The 21873-nt window shown below is 42.6% G+C and overlaps 1 long non-coding RNA gene across 1 annotated transcript in view; it reads right to left on the bottom strand.

Annotated features, from left to right (window-relative positions):
- The window catches only part of LOC134159067 (uncharacterized), a 517675-nt gene that overhangs the window by 379387 nt on the left and 116415 nt on the right, over positions 1–21873 (bottom strand). The window contains exon 2 of the long non-coding RNA XR_009963031.1: positions 4155–4216. This is a non-coding gene — a long non-coding RNA (uncharacterized LOC134159067). The remainder of the gene's footprint in view (positions 1–4154; positions 4217–21873) is intronic.

Genomic DNA, 21873 nt, shown 5'->3' with positions numbered 1-21873 from the left:
TTGATGCAGGCACAAGACTCTGCACAAGCTGAAGTATCTGAGACTAAATGACTAAACTGAGGGGTTTAAACAAAAATAGGCATTTGCTTTTTTCCCTCCGTACAGCCCTGGGAAGTAAAATAAAGCGTTCCCAGAACATTCACTGAACTGCATCCTCCAAACTTCTCTGGTCTTTGAGCAAACTGATTATATCCCTGGAATCTGATTTCTACAAATCCCTGATGTGAAGGCACCATGGGCTAAACAAGACAAAAGAAGGAAACTGAGGGAAAAAGTTTGCCTTTCTGGCCATATAAACCAGAAAAGTGACAAACGCAACTACACCACAATGGAAAACTATGTGCTGATCCCACACAACCAATGGGAAAAGCACCGGCCTGTATGGTACTGCTGAACAATAGTGCAAAAATAACTAGGAAACTCTGGCAACGATGGCCCACAGACAGCTTTGGAAGCATGAGGCATCAATAGATGAACTACAAGTAGAACAAATGAATTATCTTAAGCCTACTGAAAACAGGAAACCAAGACACTTTTATTTTCAAACAACATTTATCATCACACCCTCCCCTTTTTTAAGCTGAAAACAGCTAAATTTAACCAAATATTTTTCACATTGTTCACATTTACTTGTGAAATATCAATAGAAAAGTAAGTAGATTTCCTGTTTTTTTGCTCCATCTAAGCCACTTTTCCCACTTAAATTTCCATATAAAGAAACAATAATCCATTCCACAAAGAAACAGAACCATTGAAGCCTGGGAAAACTCAATGTGAAGTGCAATCAGGAAAGGAGTAATGGGAATGTCGTCAGAGGAGGCCAGAACATTCCCCTTGAACTGTATTTCAGAAGCGAGGGGGAAATGACAGTGAACTGACAGTCAGAGGGGAAAAACACCCACCAAAACTAACAGCAGAGAAGTTACAAATCCTGTCGTTGATATGACTCAAGCCTGAGATGAATCAACAGCTCTGCTCATCACTCAGGGGAAAGGACAGTGCCAACCCCACACCATGGATGCACAGCACGTAGGATCACTTTTAGAGACTGGCAATTGCATCATGGTTACAGGAATCAACAAGTGTAGGTCTAGATGAAGTGAACAGAGGTTCTGACTTCCACCAACTTAGTTTGCATTTCCATACCCCTGCAGTGTATTTCAGTGAAGATATTGTCCAGCTGCATCATGTTTGAATGGGAGAGGAAAAATCAAGTCAGATGTACGCCAAAGTGACTGCAGTGGAGACGTTCTGCTCTTTAAGATCACCTCCGAGAGCTTGTGTTTCTCTCTCATTTTGCCATTCCTATTGTGTCAAACAAGAAAGCAGAAGCCAAACCCCCTCAAATGAAGTCTTGCTCCATTTCCTCAAATGGACCAATTCCCAAGCCACCCTTCCACACTCAAGTGTGAGTATGTTCCCTTCTCCTGAACACGGAAGGTACATCAGAGCCCAAATCCAACTGGGTGGAATGATACCCTGCCACCACACGCTTCCTCACATCTGAGCTTAACCACATCAGCAAGATCTATGTGAATTTTAGTACCCTTATCAACAAGCAAATTTGCTCACCGATTTAGAAGTATTGCTGTATGACAGATAGAATAGGCCACAGCCAAAATGGAACAGGAAAATATTCCAGTATGAATTCCAGACTCCTCTGGATCTTAAACCTCCTGACCCAAGCCCAAAAAGGGATAACCAATCCTCTTGGATCCCCTTCTGACCTCCGACACACACCTTTACTGTGGCATCAGACAAGAAACCAAACACCTTGGCTGCATCTTTCCAGCCTGCCTAAACAATGCTGTAATCTATTCATCCTTGACAAGATATCACAGGCAATAATCCTTTATCCACAAATATCTCAAGTTTGGGGAAAAGAGCTTGTTTCAGCCAGTTTGTCAGAGGCATGAAATAGGCAATATCATGCAAGATGAGAAATCTGAGAAGAATATTTAGTGAGGAATGGGAAAACTGCTGTTATATAACCCAAGAAGCCCAATGTAGTCATGCTTTAATATTTTCCAAAAGCTAAACCATGTTATTCCGTGACTACCTTTAGCATCACACCCTCTTGGTCAAAGACTGATTTAGTTTCTTGCGATGTCACAAGAAGAAAAATGGCCCTGCTATGGAATATGCAAACTAAAAACTTGTTAAATTCTGAAACAGATTTTTCTCATCAGCTGCTTCATTTAAAAACAGCTTCTTTCCAAACAGTTAACTAAGCCTTTTACACTTCCAAACTGGAGTCTGAAACCTGCTATCACTTTTAGTGCCATTATACGTTATGTAGCTCTTTTTTATTAGCTCTTTTCCTTTCCGAGGGACACTCAGTATGCATAAAGCTAAACGCGTCTCTAATTATTATTCAGGGTTACAGCCCATGTTAAACAAGTCCTAGAGAAAGGGACACGGGTATGGTTTGGGTTGTCCTGCCAGTGCCTCTCTGAGACCAAAGAGGACAATTGTTCACTGGGATAAGAACTTCATGGCTATTAGAGGGAGACTGAATTGCAACACAATCCAGCGGAGGACATCTGTTCACTTAACCTCCCACCTCATCAAGGGACATCTTTATTTGCTTGTGTCTGCTACGCTTGTCAGGTGCCCACTGATCTAAGTGATGGTCACACGTCATTTTGCAAGCATGACAAAGCATCTTCGAAAGTTAATTACTGCTGCACTGGGCTTCTTCATCAGAGGCAAACCTGCAAATGGTCTATTTCATTGTACATTCAGGTGTGCTGAATCTCATCGTGCCCTTAGTGAGGGTCCAGAGTGGAGAGGTGTAAGAATCTCTCTTCAGGTACTTTGCTGAGAGGACCATGGTTTTGGAGGCACGCTCCAAAACCCATAGGAAAAGACTGAAAATGCCCAGAGATCAGAATTTTCCTCTGGGGGTCCCTATCTCTCATTAGTGACCACAGAGGAAGCCCAGGGCAGCTCATCTCCTTTCTTAAGCACATTGAGCAAGGACCTAAAGCCAAGAAGACTGGTAAAGATCCTGCAGGAGAACCTAGCAAACAGGAAGAGATCTTTGGCAGCCTTCCCCCATGAGCTGGAGTAAAGTACTTGGGCTGTCTGTGTTTCAATTCTATGTGTTTGAAAAAAGATAACATTACTGCCCCAACTCACAAGGGCACAATAAACACATTAATGATTATTATGCCCTCTGAAAATATGGTAATGAAGGTTGTAAGTGTAAGAACCATCACTGGAAATGTTTCTATGCATTTATTTCCACTTACCAGCTCCCTCTGCTTTGCAGAGCTTCCTTACACAGTGATCTGGCAGCAGAACTTGGAATGACCCTCGACCCATCCCACCAGCAGCCTTAAAGCGTTTGTGAAAGGGCTCAGCTGATGCAACTTCCCATAACACAGATGCGATTCCACTTGGCGGGAGCAATCCCCACTCGGTTGATGTCCGTAGAGGATGACGACAGATGCTCCTGGTTTTATTCCTTTAATTATGTTGCACATGCACTCTAATTTCTTAGAGTCTCCTCAATTGCTAAATTCCATTACCACCTCCGTTCCCTGACAGCTCCCCTTGGCACAACAAATACAACTTCAAAATAGGACACAAGGGACACCAACCCCAGGGTACAAAAGCCTTCTGTAATGACCCTGTAGCAGATGAGTGCACCAAGCAGGAAGGCAGAGGCTCCTCTCCAGCCCCAGAAAACAATTCCATAAAATCCTTACAACCATGCTATTTTCCAGCTCACTTTTCCTGCACCATTTCACACGAGGGAGAAGGCTGTACCACCGTCACATCACTTTTCCTCATTAGCCATTTAAAAGCAAAAAGACTACAATTAAAATCCTTCCAAAAGGATATTTTTCAGTTAACTCTGAGATAGAGCAGGGAGCTAAAACAGGTCCCCCATACCAAGAACCCTTCTCTGCTTTAGCCTTAAAGCAGAAAATCACAGTATTTGACACAGTGTGCACAAAGAGCATCAAGTTGTAGAGTACATTGACAAGGAAGTGAGAAAGACAAGGAACAATGCAACTATTGGACCGTTCCTTACTCAGGAATACAAGATCAGACACATAAAACTGGTGGGAAACAACTAGTTTGCAGGTAAAAAGCACACAGAGAGAAAACCTTGACTGGGAGCAGAACAACAACGTGAACATTACCTTAGAAATTCCCAGCTCAGGTTTTCACTGGGAAGGTCTCTTTGAAGCAGCTGGTTCAGACTCTGCAAATTAGAATAATAATAAAAATATGATTAAGACAAATACATTTGTTATTCGAATAATTCTGGAACATCTTATAATAAGAGTTACTAAAGGGTAAGCTTTCCCTTTGTGTGGCCCGGTGCTTGCGCAAGAGAACAGGACACATCGGCGGTAGGGACACAGGGGCACTTGGGGTACCTCAAGTACTTTAGCAAACACATGGTTAGTTTAAAAGAAGACACTCGTCTCTCCCCCTCCTTTATTAAATGGGATGAAAAAATGAATTACTTAAAAATTAGAGGCATTTCAAGTAATAGCCCTGCAAATAGAGAAGGCTTCTTTCCTTTTGCAGCACCCATACTTTATGCATTATTTGGGGTTTGGTGTGTGGGGTTTTTTTTTCCTCTCCTTACTTAGTATTAGGCTTGCACTGATCTCATCAATAAGAAATGAATTTTGGTAACTTTCAAAGCCACTATATTATTTTCCCTTTTATTTGTAGTGAGTTTTTCTTCTCTCAGTGGTATTACTGCAATAAGTCAGTCATTATTTCTTTATGTTTTCCCTCCTTTCTTTAGTATTTCATTTCCCTTTACAGCACATCTCGTGATCACAAAGAAAACAGAGACACTTATTTCTTTTAACAGTTGAAATTGCTGCGAGTGATTTAACTGTCATTTAATCTGATTCCTCTCTTCTGTCTGTGGAGAAATATGTTTAATGTACTGGAAATTATGTTAATAAGAAAAAGCATTATCTCATTTAATGAAATAAATATACAAATATTTCAAAATAAAATAAAGAGGCAATCTGCAGTGAGGAAAAAATGTCTCTTATGGTTTGCAGAAAATAAACAAATGAGAAAAATTAATGAATACATTGAAATATACTGACAAAAATTACGCCTGAACTCAACGGGGGGGGGAGGATGAAAAGAGAAGGTGACTGAATCACATCGCACCTAAGCAAATGCTTTAGAGAAAACACAGACGCAACCTGAAAGGATCAGAGTACAAATTATTGCCTTAAATTATATTATTACCCCTGGCTAAACTTTTCCTTTAAAAAGACATTATTTTTCCTGCTTTCTTTTGGTTTTATTTTCTTCAATTGGTGCTGAAATAATATTTATTGTTTAAGGAGTGAAATCCTTTTCATCCCACAATTATTTGTGATCCTTTGCCACAAAAATACATATACAACTTCTAGCGAAGAACTTTGAACCCCTCTGATTTACTTAATGGGAACAATCGATAGCTCGATTTGTAAGCTTTTCCATCGCAAAAGATGCAACTCCCGTGCACTGAGGTTAAACAAATAGTGGTGGTGGTGGTGGGAGAAGAACTTGTGGCAATTATGTAATAAAAGCATGACCATTGCAACAGAAACACAGAATGAGGGGTTTAACTACAGGCATCAAAACGAACTGAAGATGTTCACAACAACAACAACCAAAAAATCTCCTTTACAACAAACTGATTTCATTTCCCTGCCCTGCAGTTTGAGATCTGAATGAGCTGCTTTCTGTTGTCTTGCTTTTCACAAGTAAACAGTGCAAAACGAGAAGAAGGTATTTGGTGTCATCATTTCGGGTGCAACAGTGGCAGGGATTTGATGAAATCCTGGGTTTACTCTTTCACTGGCAAGAATTAGTGCCTTAAATCCACCCAACAGGGGATATTGGGTGTTTTTAGCTCCCCTTTAAAAAGCAGCAGCAGCGATGAGTGTGCTGGCGTGCAAATTCACCCACGGGGGGATTTCAGTCCCGGGTGTCACACACGTTCACAAGGCACTCTCAAAGTGCTCCAGTTTCTCTGATTCGCCCTCCTTACACAGTGCTGTGGATCACAACAGCTCCAGCTCAGGCACTTCTGCTACCGGGAATAACTACCAAGAGCAGGATGTGTAAAGAACTCGAGTTACTTTCTGACTTGAAACACGCAGTTTTACTTCCCTACAGTTCTCCTTTCAGTCCATAGGCCTGTGAATCTGAACCTAAGCAGGACAAAAGCTGTGCAGTGAATGCTTGGCGTTAATAATAAGCAGGTTCCCTTCTTATTTTACAAATAAGCTAAAAATCCTTACAGTGACATTCTGAATCCGGCTTCAATGGGGATTTCAACCTGCAATCCCAGAGGCTCCCTTATTCCCACCCAGCCAGCCCTGCCACTCCTCACAGCACCCTTCCATCTTGAGGTCCCGCACCTGATTCCTCTGGATGGGATTCTTAAGCTGCTCGCAATCATTACGCTACATACAAAGCAAACCATGCAGAAACGGGTTGCTCTCAAGTGCACGTTGTAATTGGTGTAAAACGAGGAATCCATTTAAACAAGATTCATAATCACTGATATTTTAAAGATACAAAACCAGGCTCTGCCCAGACATCAGGATTTGGGTTTCATGATGCCCCTTCCGTTTCCTGCTAAATTTCAACCCTACAGAAAACATTCCCTACAGCTTTTGTGAGCAGGGTTTACAGAGACATTCAGGAGAGGGTAACCCCATAGAGGCACAGCTTTAGTCCTCTAATTCGAGGTTTTCAGGGCATTGAAGAAGAAAACCCCTAAACCCCATTTTATTTCTTTTATAACTGGAGTGAAAAATGCTCGGCTGTGCAAATGAATTAGGAAATTACTCTCCTGCCGTGAGAAAACATCACGCTGTTACATGCAGATACGCACACAAAACCCCACTAATTCAGGGAGATGAGGAAGAAGGAGGTTTCGTGTAAACCCCTCTCCACTTCAGCAGCGTGAGGGTCAACAACTGATGGTGGTAACTTGCCTTGCAAACATGCAGTGCACCTTGAGAACCCCAACCCAAGATGCAGAGAAGATGCAGCGGCACAAGGGCTGGACCTCAGAGGAGTGTCCATGAGGCTCCTATGGAGGAGCTTGTCGAGTTAAACCCTTGAAAGAAGGGGGACCCCCCCTAAAATGCCTATTCAAAGAGTTTTCCCCACACTGGGAAGAGCAGATGGAGGCAGATGTTCCAGAGCACCTCCAGGTCCTGCCTGTGCTGTGCCAAGAGTGGCTCCAGTCTCCAAAGCGCCCTGGATTAAACCCACAAACCTGGTGAGTTAAAAAGCTGTAATAATCTCATAGATTGCTGTTGTAACAGTGCTTAAGGGAACTGGATCAGAAGCCTGGAAGTGCTGACATTTTTGATTCCAATGTCTTCTGAGTGATGAAAAGCCTATTGACATGAGCAAACCATCTTGACAAGTTACAAAGAGAGAAACCCCCAAATCTCCTTTTAAAACAGCGTCTGTTTTTAAGCAGAGCTCTTTAAACTTGCATCTAAAAACTATCTGCAAGCTCTGCCTGGCTCAAACCTGAGATTTCTCCCATTCAGGAGTTTGAAAGCCAGACACCCTCTTGTCGAAGGGATACTTCTAGTGCAAAAGGTTAAATTTTTTAAGCAAAATCAAGTAGATCAAAGTTCCCCCAAATCAACATTTCTGGTTCTCTTTTGTCCTTTTTAGGAACACCTTTGACTCTTTTCCAATTTCTGGCTCTATTCCTGCTAGGAAAAAAAAAAAAAGGTGGAAGCAAACAGCAAAGCTACTTAAGGTGTTATTCCACAATAAATGTGACTACAAGGAGTTTTTCCCCTGCACACCCTTAGAGAACTGAATTCCAGCCATCTTGCACATGAAGCTTTTCTCGGTTTAAGGCTATATGCGGATGAAATCAAACCCAGGACTTATTCCTTACATCTGCAGAGCAAATCCACAGATACAGACCTTTTCTACCCATGCTCTGAATGAAAGTAAAATCCCTCCTTGGTGGGTACAGCTTCCACCACCTTTTAGGATCCATAAACTTGTTGAGAAAAAGGATGGCTCAGACAGACCTCTGCATCCACATTACAGCTCCGCTCATCTCTCAGCCCCTCTCACACCCATTGAGGTCTAGAAGACAGCAATGCCTTGAGAGCAGATAACTCTATATGGTCTGAAAGCCTCCCTGTGCGGAGAAGAGAGCTCCTGTTTCTCTATGGAGAGCCCAGCTGGAATCCCAAAGGAACATTTACCACTACACCACCTCTGCAGCAAGGCACTCATCCCACCTGAGATGCAGGGATGTTTTTTTTCATCACACCAGTGGCACCATGGACCACAACCACACAGACTTAATGCTTTGTGCCTGTTGCCAGACCTGAAGAAGCCATTGGTTTTTGCCTTGCAATAAGTACGTGTGAGCACAGTTACTTGCTGTGGTTGCTCTTTCAGACCTTTTGGCTCCTGTAGATTGAACATGCTGCTGCAACAAGCTCTGCAACATCAATACAGAGACTGAGAGCTGAAAGTAAAAAGCTAATAGTATCTTACGTGCTTCTGAAGTTTCTCCTGCCTCTTTCATGTAATTCCTTTAGCCTTTTATCAGCCTTTTTAAACATATTTGAATTTATTTGATTGCCACATTTTCTCCCTCTGTTCCTTGAATGAAAAGAATTAATTTGTGCACCTTTGAAGGCAGCTCTCTGCTTTCCCACAATGCAACATGCCATTTTTCCCTCAAAATGGGAGTGGGAAAGACTGGGAGTCATCATTTTCGAGCCTGAACCTCCGCAATGTGCACAAATACTGAATCTAGAAAAACAAATAGGTGCTTGAAACCAGAGAATGGAAATGCAGCATTCGAATACCCAACTGTGAACGCTGCACCTCTTCACCCCACCTCTTGTTGGTTTAGTATTCCCATTCCTGGAAGTCCACATTATTGCAAACTACACAGTATTGCTTCCATCCACTCTACAGAAACACATCATTAACCCAGCAATACTGAAGTTTCCCCAGAACGAGAGAACAGAGCATTTAGAAACAGGAGGAAGAGGAAAGGTGCATGGGACCTAAGCTTTGCAACCCAGTTTCAGTTACATTATGCAGACTCCAACTATTCATGTGATTTACATCAAAGAGAGCATTTTTAATCAACTCAGCAGAACTAAAGCAGCAAGGGGTGCCAAGGGCTTCTTTTAAAGCCCTCTCGTTGTTTTTCAAGTGACAATTGATAGCAGATGTCTCAAAACCTCCAGCATCCTTGATACCTATTTCAAAAAGATATCGATACCTGCAGATCAAACTTCTGCACCCTCCTTCCACAAAGCGTTCTCAAAGATGCTTGAGAGTGAAAGCAAATGCTAGACACAGACTTCATCTAGTTGGGACCATTACGGCCTCTATTAGAGAGAGATGCTTTCTTTGCTCCATAATTCCACACTGATTCATTAATTTGCTACAACCAACTTTGGGTCAAAACACAAGTTACAATATACTCCTATATACTAATATATATACTATATTATACTATATACTATACTATATACTATATTATACTATATACTCCTATATACTAATTTATATTAGTAAATAATGGGGTTTTTTCCTATAAATCCAGGCTTTCTGCTTACGACTTCTTCACAGGCACTTGTGGCCACATTGGCCAGGCTGGGAATTAACTGAGGATTTTACACTTCATCCTTCAAGACTTCCCTGTCCCTCTTGCAGCAGTTGCAAAGGCAGCAAGCATGGATGCATTATTCAGCCCTGACAATTCAAGCTGTAGACACCTCATCATCCCACAAGAACAGCCCCCATAAGTGAAACCAGAAGAAGCTGTCCATGGACTACTCAGTGCTCAAACACAGAAGTAGATGAGCAAGACACATGCTCTCAACGTGAGTAAGGACAGGGTTCCTGTTCTGCCAAAGGAGCTTTTGTCTTTCCTTGTCACTCTAACAACCTGGGAAACCATCTGCAAAACTGAGAACAAGCAGCAATTTTTGGTGCAATCTGTTAAAAATCACTTCCTCGTAACTTTGGGAGACATGTTTATCCCAGTGTTTTCCAGGTAGCCCTTTTTAAGGATCTACACTCGTAGGGAAGATTTTCAGGTTACGAAAACAGCCAGAACAGCTAAATTTAGGGAAGTTGTCAGACATGTAAGTCTGGAGACTTCTCAGCATCCCTATTTCCAGTTTTCTGTGCAACTCAAAGCATCTCCTGCTTCTCATCCACACAGAAACTACAAGCAAATAAGTTTCTTTGTGCTGCCTCTAGCACACGTAGACCTGATCATTCCTTGCTAGAATCCAACAAAAAGGTGCTTTCAAATACAATTAAACCGTTTCAGACTTCAAACAGTGCTCAGCATTAGTTCCACTGAAGGACAGGGAAAGGTTAAGGCAGATTTTCCCCTCAGCGTTATTTTTTGTGCCTTTTTCAGTTGACTTCCATATGGATAGCAACGGTCCATTGTCGGGTGATAAAATTAGAACATCAGAGATAGCCTAACTAGAAAGCAATTTATCACTGTACTATTCCAGGATATAGAATTTCTATTCCTTAAATAAACATATTTCTTTGAAGTGTCAACATAACCAAGAAATCTGATCTTCTAGACAATATTCCGGGCTTGATGCATTTTTATTGCTCTCCTGTAATGAAGTTTTAACTCTTGATATATTCCTCCTATTTAAGTGCCATTTCAACCAAACTAAAATGATCCATTCCCAAAGTTGGCTCAGGCAGAGCGGTGACATTCCGCAGAAGAATGTGCCCAGGTGTTGTCTCTGAAAGAACCCACCATTATGCTTCAGCAACGGGGAGAGGAGGGGAAGAATAAAGAACAGATTTAAATGCACTGTGGAATGGAGGCTATACATCCATTTCACACGAGTTGCACATGTGAATAAGACCGAACCAGTAACTTCTGTATTTGCAGTTCACAAAGCTGGTGTTTCGTAAAGCTCCTACATGGCATAAATGGCATCGCTCTGTTAACTTCAGTGAGTTGCCCTTACACACACCCTAGACTTAACGATGACAACTTCTATTCAAAGTTATGACTACAGCAAAAGACTCATGAAGTTTAACCATGCCAAGTGCAAGGTCCTACACCAGGGTCGGAGCAATCCCAGGCACAGCTACAGGTTGGGCAGAGAAGAGATTCAGAGCAGCCCCGCGGAGAAGGACTTGGGGGTGTTGGTTGATGAGAAAATGAACATGAGCCGGCTTCAGTGTGCGCTCGCAGCCCAGAAAGCAACCGTATCCTGGGCTGCATCAAAAGGAGCGTGACCAGCAGGGCGAAGGAGGTGATCCTGCCCCCTGCTCTGTTCTTGTGAGACCTCACCTGGAGCATTGTGTGCAGTTCTGGTGTCCTCAACATAGAAAGGACATGGAACTGTTGGAACAAGTCCAGAGGAGGCCACGAGGATGATCAGGGGACTGGAGCACCTCCTGTATGGAGACAGGCTGAGGAAGTTGGGGCTGTTCAGCCTGGAGAAGAGAAGCTGTGTGGAGACCTCAGAGCAGCTTCCAGTATCTGAAGGGGACCTATAGGGATGGTGGGGAGGGACTCTTCATTAGGGACTGGAGTGATAGGACAAGGGGTAACGGGTTAAAACTTAAACAGGGGAAGTTTAGATTGGATATAAGAAGGAAATTCTTTCCTGTGAGGGTGGTGAGGCACTGGAATGGGTTGCCCAGGGGAGTTGTGAATGCTCCATCCCTGGCAGTGCTCAAGGCCTGGCTGGACAGAGCCTTGGATGAGATGGTTTAGTGTGAGGTGTCCCTGCCCATGGCAGGGGGGTTGGACCTGGATGATCTTAAGGTCCTTTCCAACCCAACTGTTCAATGATTCTATGAAGTTTGATCACATTTATACTTGTCATTCAGGATTAGCTAATCCCAGATCAACTCCGTACATAATACATAATTGCCTACCAACAATATCAGCCTGAAACTCTCCCTTCTTCTAGCACTTCCCCCAAGTTAAGCATTTTTGTCCTGTTAATGAACCTTTTGTTCGAGTGAAGATGATTCTGCCACGAATGTAATGCATGGAAATGTAATGACAGAAGAGCATTACATAACCCCTCTCCTACAGGAGTTCCTACAGTACAGAATATAATGAAGCCAGACTATAAATGATGCATATACCTGCAAGGGGAAAGTAGCTCTCTTCTCTCCTTTTTTTTTTCATTTAGTGAATTGCTATAAATAACCATGTGGCAAGAAATGGCTTCAAGTGCTTCAAAATGTTTGGAGAAAGGGATCAATCGATAACGCTGTTGAATTGTTAAATAGGAAAGAAAGAGACAGCTAAAAGATTAGAAAGTACTTCCTGCTTTCTATGAAATGCAAGGAGAAAAGCTGCAATAAATATTGAGACACCCCCATACACCCAACCCCATCCGACAGCAGAGAATCTTCTCCCGACTTTCTTCCTCAAATTTTAGGATCAAAGGCGCCTGCAACAGGAATCTGAACATTCCGGAGTGGATTCTGAAGCTCATCAATCACACTGGAACACTTCATTTTACATCAGCTGGCTCAGCGGAGTTACGCCGAGCAAATATTCACTTCCATAAGGAAAGAAAGAAGCAACTCTTGCAACTTCTCCAGCACTGTGTTTAGCCTCTGTGTATCTGCTGAAAATATACGGAACTAAGAAACTCAGCAATCTTTATAGACTAATAGCTGAATGAAATTATTCCATCTTTATCCTCTTCCCTCCCTCCTTTCAACAGAACCGATACCTTTTAAGAGGGCAAGAAAAAGTAATGGATGCACCCAGCATCTGGTTGCAGTAACAGCTTGGGAGATAAAACTACATCCCTAAAACAAACAGAGTCATAGAATCATGGAATGGTTTGCACTGGACAAGACCTTAAGATTACCCAGTTCCAATTCCCTGCCACGGGCAGGGACCCCTTCCACTAGAGCAGCTTGCTCCAAGCCCCTGTGTCCAACCTGGCCTTGAACACTGCCAGGGATGGGGCAGCCACAGCTTCTCTGGCCACCCTGTGCCAGCCTTCATTTACACAGAGAGACTGAAAAGCACAACTCTTCATCTTGCATAATCCCTGAATTTACTTAAGACAACACTGTCATTTCCAGCATACCTCCTAAGACATTTTGTGCTCTGGTTATTTCTGTTATCCTCAGTAAGAAGTACTCCTCTTGTATGAATAAATACATCAGTGCATGAGCAGACATTAAAGTGACTCTATTTTGCATACAACCGCCTTCCTGTATCCCCCCATCCACTTGGTGTTTGACAGCAGGAATTTCACCTCTGCCCACTCCTTCTTCTTCTGGTACTGGAGAACTGGAGGTAAAGAACCCACAACTGCTTACTGCAATGAAATTGCACTATATAAATTCTGTCTGACTTTTGAAGAGCTGCTGATTTATTGCAGAATAATGCAAACCAGATATCTCTGAGTATCATCAAAATCTAATATCAAAGATCCTTAACTTTTTTTATTATTATTATTAAGCCAGAATTAAAGGCCATCATTTTAAAGCAATCTTTCAATATGAAAAGCCGAACCTTTGGAAATAAGGTCTGTAGGAAAAGTCCAGCTGTATCACAAATTAAACCACACTAAAGTAATATTAAGGTGTAATTTAAGACCCTCATATTGAGAGAGCTCAGAGTGAAGGCTCAGTACTCTGACACTGGGGAAAAGGCACTATGCTAATATGCTTTTTTTTTTCTCCCAAAGTATTTCAATCAAGAAGCAAATAACATCCTGGAAGTTCTGTTTGGAATACAGAAGCAGAGAGCACAAACTGGTTTGTTCTATGGACTGATGAAGTTTGCACAGCATTTCAAAAGGAAGCAGAGGATACAAGATGCCAAACTCCCGGGATCTGTGTATAAATGGGACTTTTTATCATACATATTTCATTGCCATGTAACTCTTCCTTCCCAGTTCAGACATTATAATACACTGCTAAGCACCGTATAGATTTTCAGATCCACAGCCCTATATGTGTCAATTTTAGAAGTGTCATTATGCAGGTATCACCTGTACATTTTAGAAGCTGATCACAGGTCCCCACACTCACACATTCTGGGTGCTAGGAATGATCCCTGAAAGTCCATTCCCACAACAGATCAACAAGTTCCTCCCAGGAGGGAGGTGGTGTTTCATCACACAGAGGTGGTGTTTCATCAGCCCCAAGGGCAGGTAAGAACTTAGGCTATGGGTATTTACAGCAATCTGAGGTAATGAATGCCATATCAAACCCAGTTCACACCATGTTGTGAGGTTATACAGCTCTGACCCCAATAAAATACATAATGTCTGGTATAAGTAATTATTTGGTTGATTTCATACCTTATCCCGTTTTGCTCATGTATACAGTGTTAAAAGCTAATATATTATTCAGTAGCTATAAAGGGCCTTTTCTGGTCTTTTCAGGGGTGTTACTGTCTTTCACATCCTGTCAGAGCATTAAGATGTCATATAACTTCGCAACAATTTACTGCACACCCCAACGTGCACTTGGCTAATACTACAAGGATGACTTAGTGTGCTGGCATTACTGAAACACATGCTGTAAGGTCTGCTACCCACAGTGTGGGCAGACACCAACTGCAAGTACAGTAGGAACAAAAGGGAGGAAGTGTATTGCTTTTGTAAAGTGATTGCTTAGTCCTGTCTCTTCAGTCAGAAGCAAAACCCGGTTCTCTGCCACCATCCCAAAACTGAAGTGCAGGATTCAGGGATGCGAATCCATGTAGAAGCAATCTGGTTTCCACTTAGCAGTGGTGCACAGCCAGAGCAAACCTGCAGGTTCTCCCTAAATGCATGCTGCAAAACACAGTTATTTTAAACACTAGCATCGCTTCACAAAAGGATGATTGTACCCCATCTGGAATACTGCTTTCAGGTCTGGGGCCCCCAATACAAGAGGGATGTCAGAGCGAGACCGCAGGAGGCCATGGGGATGCTGCAAGGGCTGGAGCAGCTCTGCTCTGGAGCCAGGCTGACAGAGCTGGGCTGGGGCAGCCTGGAGAAGGCTCCTGAAGGGGAGACCTGAGAGCAGCTCCAGTGCCTGAAGGGGCTGCAGGAAAGCTGGAGAGGGGCTTGGGACAAGGTCATGTAGGGACAGGCCAAGGGGAATGGCTTCAACCTGCCCGAGGGGAGACTGAGCTGAGCTCTTAGGCAGAAGCTCTTCCCTGTGAGGGTGCTGAGGCGCTGGCACAGGGTGCCCAGAGAAGCTGTGGCTGCCCCATCCCTGGCAGTGTTCAAGGCCAGGTTGGACACAGGGGCTTGGAGCAAGCTGCTCTAGTGGAAGGTGTCCCTGCCCGTGGCAGGGGTTGGAAGTGAACGAGCTTTAAGGTCCCTTCCAACTCAAACCATTCCACGATTCTACGATTTCCAGCTATTTAGTATTTGCAAGGGACCTCTTCTATATTTGCATGCAGCATACAAGGGGGCACAACTGCCAGGTTTTAGTATTTTTAAAGTAAAAAACAGTCAGTGACCCGTCACAGTAAAAATACAGATTTTAAGCTGCCATGTGGACTGTCCAGCCCAAATGAACTATATAAATGAACTATGCTTTTTACAGATGGTTTTGGACATCCTTTTAACCAGATAACACAGGAAGATAAACCAGTGGTGAAGCAGCACAGGCTGGGACGCTGGGATCAGCAATCCTTGATGCTTCTCCAATAAAAATCACCAACAGGAACACCCCAGCGATAGGCCTCCCTTTAAGAAAATGACAGGAGCATTTTGTATCCCCTGGAATGCTTGCATCAATCACGTACCTGTGGCTTTCACAGAGAGCTGGACTATCACAAGATCGATGATAAGCTCAAACACAATGCTTGACCTAAATACATCATGCAGCAGTGGATGCCTGTTAAGTAGGTCAGCACGGGCTCTTAAAAGTTATGCAAAACTTATTGCTGCCACACAGCCGGCATGCCGGTAATTGGGAAGTATGGGCATAAATTCCACAGGCTGGAGGAAATCTCTTCTCAGCACACCAAATTCTGCTTCGCCATACTTAGAACATCTTACATACTGGACTATGCTGCTTGTCGTATGTCTTCAGGCCTCCAAATGAAATAGAAGTGAGGTGGGCAGCTGATGAAAAGCCCAACACTCCTGAGGGTGAGCCTGAGGTTCTCATACGTGGAAGGTGTTCCATACATGGAACAATCATAATTGCTCAAATAAATATTTCCCATTCTTGCAGGCAAACAAATTGTGATTTATGGGATGCATCAGACAAGCCTCTCAGGCTAAGGAAGTCTGTATTTAGTAGTGATTAATCAGAGATGGCTATACCACCCTGTCTTGATCTTAGGAAGCTCTTAAGCAGCATAGTGGAGAGAAGACAACTGTACAGAGACTTTCCTGTTGCGGTACCCATGTGTGAGGCAGACAGACACACAGCATGACAGAAGGAACATTGTACTTGCCAGAATGAGCTGGTAACTGCTTACCCATCCCTTACTGAACATGTCTGCACTGCAGAGCAGAAACTGGAGACACCTTGTGGAATAAGAGTGCCTCCTGACAGAGGAAGGATACACTGTGGTAAGAGGTTTTAATCTCACATTATGAACAAAAGCATCCTTTTGGTATATTTTGACTTCAAAGCCAGTGAGTCCACCCTGCATTAAGCAATCAGCCATCTCTATGTTCATGCACAACTGAGCAGGACCCAGATCCTAGTGGCTCGTGTTAGATAACTCCAAACTTTTATAACCTCTAAACTGAACTCAATCTACATCTCTCATCCACCTGGGTATACTCCCTACATCAATCCATGCTGGCAAAATGGCAAGCCATTAATCATAGAATGTTTTGGGTTGGAAGAGATCTTAAAGCTCATCCAGCTCCAACCCCTGCCATGGGCAGGGACCCCTTCCACTAGAGCAGCTTGCTCCAAGCCCCTGGGTCCAACCTGGCCTTGAACACTGCCAGGGATGGGGCAGCCACAGCTTCTCTGGGCACCCTGTGCCAGCGCCTCAGCACCCTCACAGGGAAGAATGCCTCAGAAGAGGCTCTACAGGGCCTGCCATTCAAACACTGGATAATAAAAGCCCAGGAAAGCAGGATTTTCAGACCCCATTTCTGTCTGGCTTCAGTTTCCAAGACTTGCCATCACTCTCAACCATGTCACATATACACCTATCCTCAGCATGCAGGTGGGCATGGCCATGAGGCTGTGGTCACACCGCTGAAGGCTAGGTACAACCTTCTTTCTATGAAGAATGCTCTTCTAGACAAGTACACATTAGTAGGTGAGGACTTATACCTAGATCTTTGCACTTCCTCTAAGTACACATAGAAACTTAGTGACAGATGTCAAGCGAACAAACAGCATTTACCAGTAACAAAGATGTACCAAGGAAAAAAAAATGAGTTATAAAAGCAAGAGAAAGAGAATAAACAGGCCGCAAAAGTCTGCCTTGGATGCTAGTGATGAAGGCTTTCACCAGCCCTCAGTAACATGGTTCATGTAGGCAAGTTGCATATTTTAGTTAGCATTTAACTTGGAAGCTTTTCCTTTGAGACAAGTGATTATTTTCCTTCCCTGTCTGACCTAGTGCATGCTGCAAAGCTCCACTATACTGTATTTGTGCCCTGCAGGCAGCAATGTCCCACCAACTTTCCACTGAATGCTCATAACACAAGGCAAAATGACAACAACTACTAAAAAAAGAGAGTATTATTTTGCATATTGGAAACAAATACATGCTATTGTGTTTCCTCTTTTATTGCTTTGTTATTTCATCATTATTCACCACACTTCTTGCCTTCATTTGCAGAGTTTGGGTTTTAATGTAATGGCCATTCAATAAAAATGTTACTTTTAAGGGTTTGCATATCATCCCATTTTCTCTTCAACCCTTCAGCAACCATATGGCAAGCAATCAGGTCTGCAATCACTAGGTCCATATTATGTAGAGCATGATTTCAGCATTATGCTATTACCCATCTGTTTCTGTAGAAAAAGACATGAACCCTTGTATAAGAGGTCAGCGGTTTCATTGCACACCGTATTCCACAAATCCATCTCTGTTCACTTGAGATCACTTTTGTGATTTACTGGAGTCTTTTAGGCCAGCCTTTCCTTTTTCCTTTTTCCCCTTTCTTTTTTTTTTGTGTGTGTTTTAAATACAGACAATCAGCACAATTTGTCTGTCTGTTGTACAGGATTATTTGTAACTGTCATTCCGTGCACTCATGCTCTCTTCAAGATGTTCTCCTGAGATCATGCCATTGTCTTAGAGAAGAGACAAAAAAGAGGTATTTTCACGTGTTTAACAGACTACCCCAGGAATAAGGAGGTTTCCTCCTTATTCAGCATCAACACGTTCATGAAGTAGTAAAAAATCATCTTTTTTTGCTTTGTTTCTTTGCTTTCAGCAATCCAGAAGATGCACAGAGGTATTTGGCTTTCTATAGGAGAGGAATGCACTGTACAAGTACAGACATAATGGTAATGTCCATTTCTAATTTGGCCTGAATTCTGCCCAGCACAAAGACAACTCGGTGAACTTCAACTGCAGCCCATCAAGCTTATGGAAGGAGGAAAGAGAAAGGAAGAGAAGAGCCTAATACCAAGGAACTTGAGTGCAGGCCACTGTTAACCATAGCATGTAACCAGACACTAGAGCTCCCTATCACCAAAGTCTCTGCTACAATAAAGAGACACAAACCCATGTCCAAAATAGAAATCCACATCCCTTCAATGTTATCGTATTCAATGCCTGTACAACATGCTTAACTGGACAGCTTTGCTTCACTAGACAAACACAATGGAATTCTCCTTAACAACCTCTTTCACGTAAACCACAGGCTTGATCAAAAGGAAAGAAAACAAAAATCTCCATACAAACCATTCCACAGCACAAAACTAGGCTTTTTATCTGGAATATTTTGTACCAGCAGATTTGCCAGGCACTCTTCCCAGACTCAGAGGGCTCCTAACAACAACAGTGAAAAATAAGTTAAAGTTCAAATAATTGGAAAACATAGAATAAAGACACAGAGGTGTGATGGAGAAACAGCAAATCATGTGAAGGATGAAATGGAGCCAATCCATGCTATCTTACAGGAATGCTAATAGAAGTTCTAGAAAATAAGGGTGGAAACCCTTCCTACTTCCTAGGGAAACAAGGAATGGAATGAACAGCCAAGGTCTTTGAAATGCTGCCACTACCACTGTCCGTAGAGAGAACAAGAACCCTACGGATGGGAAGATGACCTGAGAGTAAAAAGGCAGGCACACTGTTATAGGGATGGGGAATAGGTAGAAAAGCTCAAGAGAGGAAAGGGCAAGAATAGAGGCAGTTTGTGAGATGTTCTCCTTAGCTACCCACTTTTGAGAAGTCAATTATTTTCTCGAAGGAAGCTGGAACAAAGAGAAGGTAATTTAGTGAAGTTGCATGTAAAATGAATAGGGAAGAGCCACAGAAGCTTTTAAAGCATCTGCAGTTTGTTATGGATAGCAGAAACGGTTGAAGAGTTTAAATTCTAAGTTTCCTTTGCAGAAGCAAGGCCTTAAAGATAAAATCCAAGTTGCACAGTCAAAGGAAGGCTTGCATCGTCACCAACCAGAGACCAGAGCCTCTAGTCAATGCTGGAGTACAAGAAGTGACCCAGGTCTGTGCAGTGGCTTCCACTCCCTAACAGAGATTAAAAACAATAGATCTGCATTACAGCTCTTGGACAACATTCAACAAAGCTTGTTTAACTCCTGAAGCAGTCTGGATGTGGGAGTTATGGAAGCTTGAGTCACTAATGGGAGAATTAAGCTTTTGTAATGTATGCTTAAGTATCAAATGCTAAGTGTCATTTCAATAATAAAATCATTAAAGAAATGATATATGGACGTATTAGGCCGATTAGGTAGACACAGACAGACAGATTAGATGGGATGACCACAAAGAATAAAGTAAATATGAAATGGAGAAAAGTAAAGGGCAGAAAATTGAATCTAAAAGAATATTACAGATATATAAACTTGGCAAATAACTGGAGTGATTCCCCTGAAGAAAGAAATATTAAGCTGGTCAAATAAAAATGGTAACTCATTTCTCCACGTTACTTTAATCTTGGACTATATATGGTGTAAACACTACAAGAATTCGGGAAACCAAGTGTGCAGAATGTAACGATGGAAATTACAGGCTGACAACCATCAATTACAGAATAAATGCTATTCTAAGGCAGATGTAATAATAGCTGGCAAGACACATTAATACAGTTTGACCTCCAGTTTTATTTACTTCTTTCAGGGAACCTGAATGCCATGGTGCTTACATAAACAATGCTTAATGCTTTGAACTTCCATAAAACATGGCACGAGTTAATTAAAATGATACAATCACAGCATATCCCTTTCCATATAACAGACAGAACAATGAGGAGACTGTTTATTATAGAGTCCAATAATTATTCACCAAAAGTGTACAGTGAAAGACTAATCTTCAGTTTTCAAGATAACTTTTGGAGCTGGAACATCCCCTTGCTTTGATATTTGCTAGCTGCTGAGATTCACGCATTGGGGAGAGGAGACTTTAGCAAACAACCCCCTAAGACACATGGATAAAAGCTATTTTCAATGGCATTAATGTTTAACGTGAACTGCTAAAAGCAACACAATCAAAGTTAAAGCTGACAACTCCAAGTTTAGTTTAAAGAATAGAGTTTAAAAAGCCACAGCATCTTCTGCCAGTGATGTTGTAAGACTCCATTCTGAATATGTTTAACTTTTGTTTTGTTTTCCATTCTCTGATTCTTTCCATTAAGGGATACATTTGGAGGGGTTTGTTCCATTTCAGCTTGTTGCCATTATGATGCGATTGCCTTTGTTCCTTGAATCAGCAAAAAGCCATCAACACTGAGAAACAGACCATGTTATGAAGCTGCAAAATAAGGTCATCCATCCACCTTCCTAACGGTATCTACAGCCAGTGCCTCAAACTCCCCCTTCATCAAGGTAGTAAAACAAACACCACTCCAAGTTCCAGCTCTGAGAAAGCCTCCAGTCTCCTTAACCTTCCTACAAGCACTTGTGCCTCTCTCTTTCCTTCCTACAAAGACTACAAAACCCCAAAGGAGACCAAACTTCAGCTCATCAACACCTCAAATGAAGTCAATTTGCTAAGCCCCAACATCTTACAAGCTTTGCACACAGAAAGGGTTCAGATTCTGGTACCTACTGAAAACACTGACACAGTTTCTTCCAGATTGCTGGGTGGATCTCACACCCCTGCCCACCTCCCAACCAGCAGGCAAGGGAGGCTTTAGGAGGCAAGAAGGGAGGTGTTGTGCGGGAGCTAATGATGCACAAGATTTTCTCATTAGGATAACTGGAAGGGGTAAGATAGAAGGGGGAGGCAGATGCAGACTGGCCCACATAAGATTTTAGTCCAGAGAGCCAGGAAATTCCAGTATCTTCATAAAACCCCACCTGCTGTGAGGAGGGAAATAAAACCTATCTCTAGATGCTTTCTTGTAAGGAGCTAGGTTTACACCCAGCTGTAAGGTTTACTGCTTAAATCAAGGCTAAACCCCCTATCTGCTTGGCAACAAAGGTAGCCAAGCAAAGGCAACTATCCTCTAAGGTAAAAAGTTACTTTGTGGGAAGTTTGAACTTTTTCCTTTGCACAAGTGTATGTTTTGGGTTGTTGGCTGCTGTTACGATAGGACATGGGGAAATGGGTTTAAACTGAAACAGGGCAAGTTCAGGTTAGATATAAAGCAGAAGCTCTTCCCTGTGAGGGTGCTGAGGCGCTGGCACAGGGTGCCCAGAGAAGTGGTAAATCCATCCCTGGCAGTGCTCAAGGCCAGGTTGAACAGAGCTGGGGGTGACACGATCTAGGGTGAGGCATCCCTGCCC

The sequence above is a fragment of the Pezoporus occidentalis genome, unplaced genomic scaffold, assembly GCF_034315485.1.
Source record: "Pezoporus occidentalis ecotype Australia unplaced genomic scaffold, CSIRO_AGI_Poc_V1 ctg10, whole genome shotgun sequence".
Classification (NCBI taxonomy): Eukaryota; Metazoa; Chordata; class Aves; order Psittaciformes; family Psittacidae; genus Pezoporus; species Pezoporus occidentalis.
Note: the sequence above shows the minus strand (reverse complement) of the source record. Positions and strands in the feature narration are given on the sequence as shown.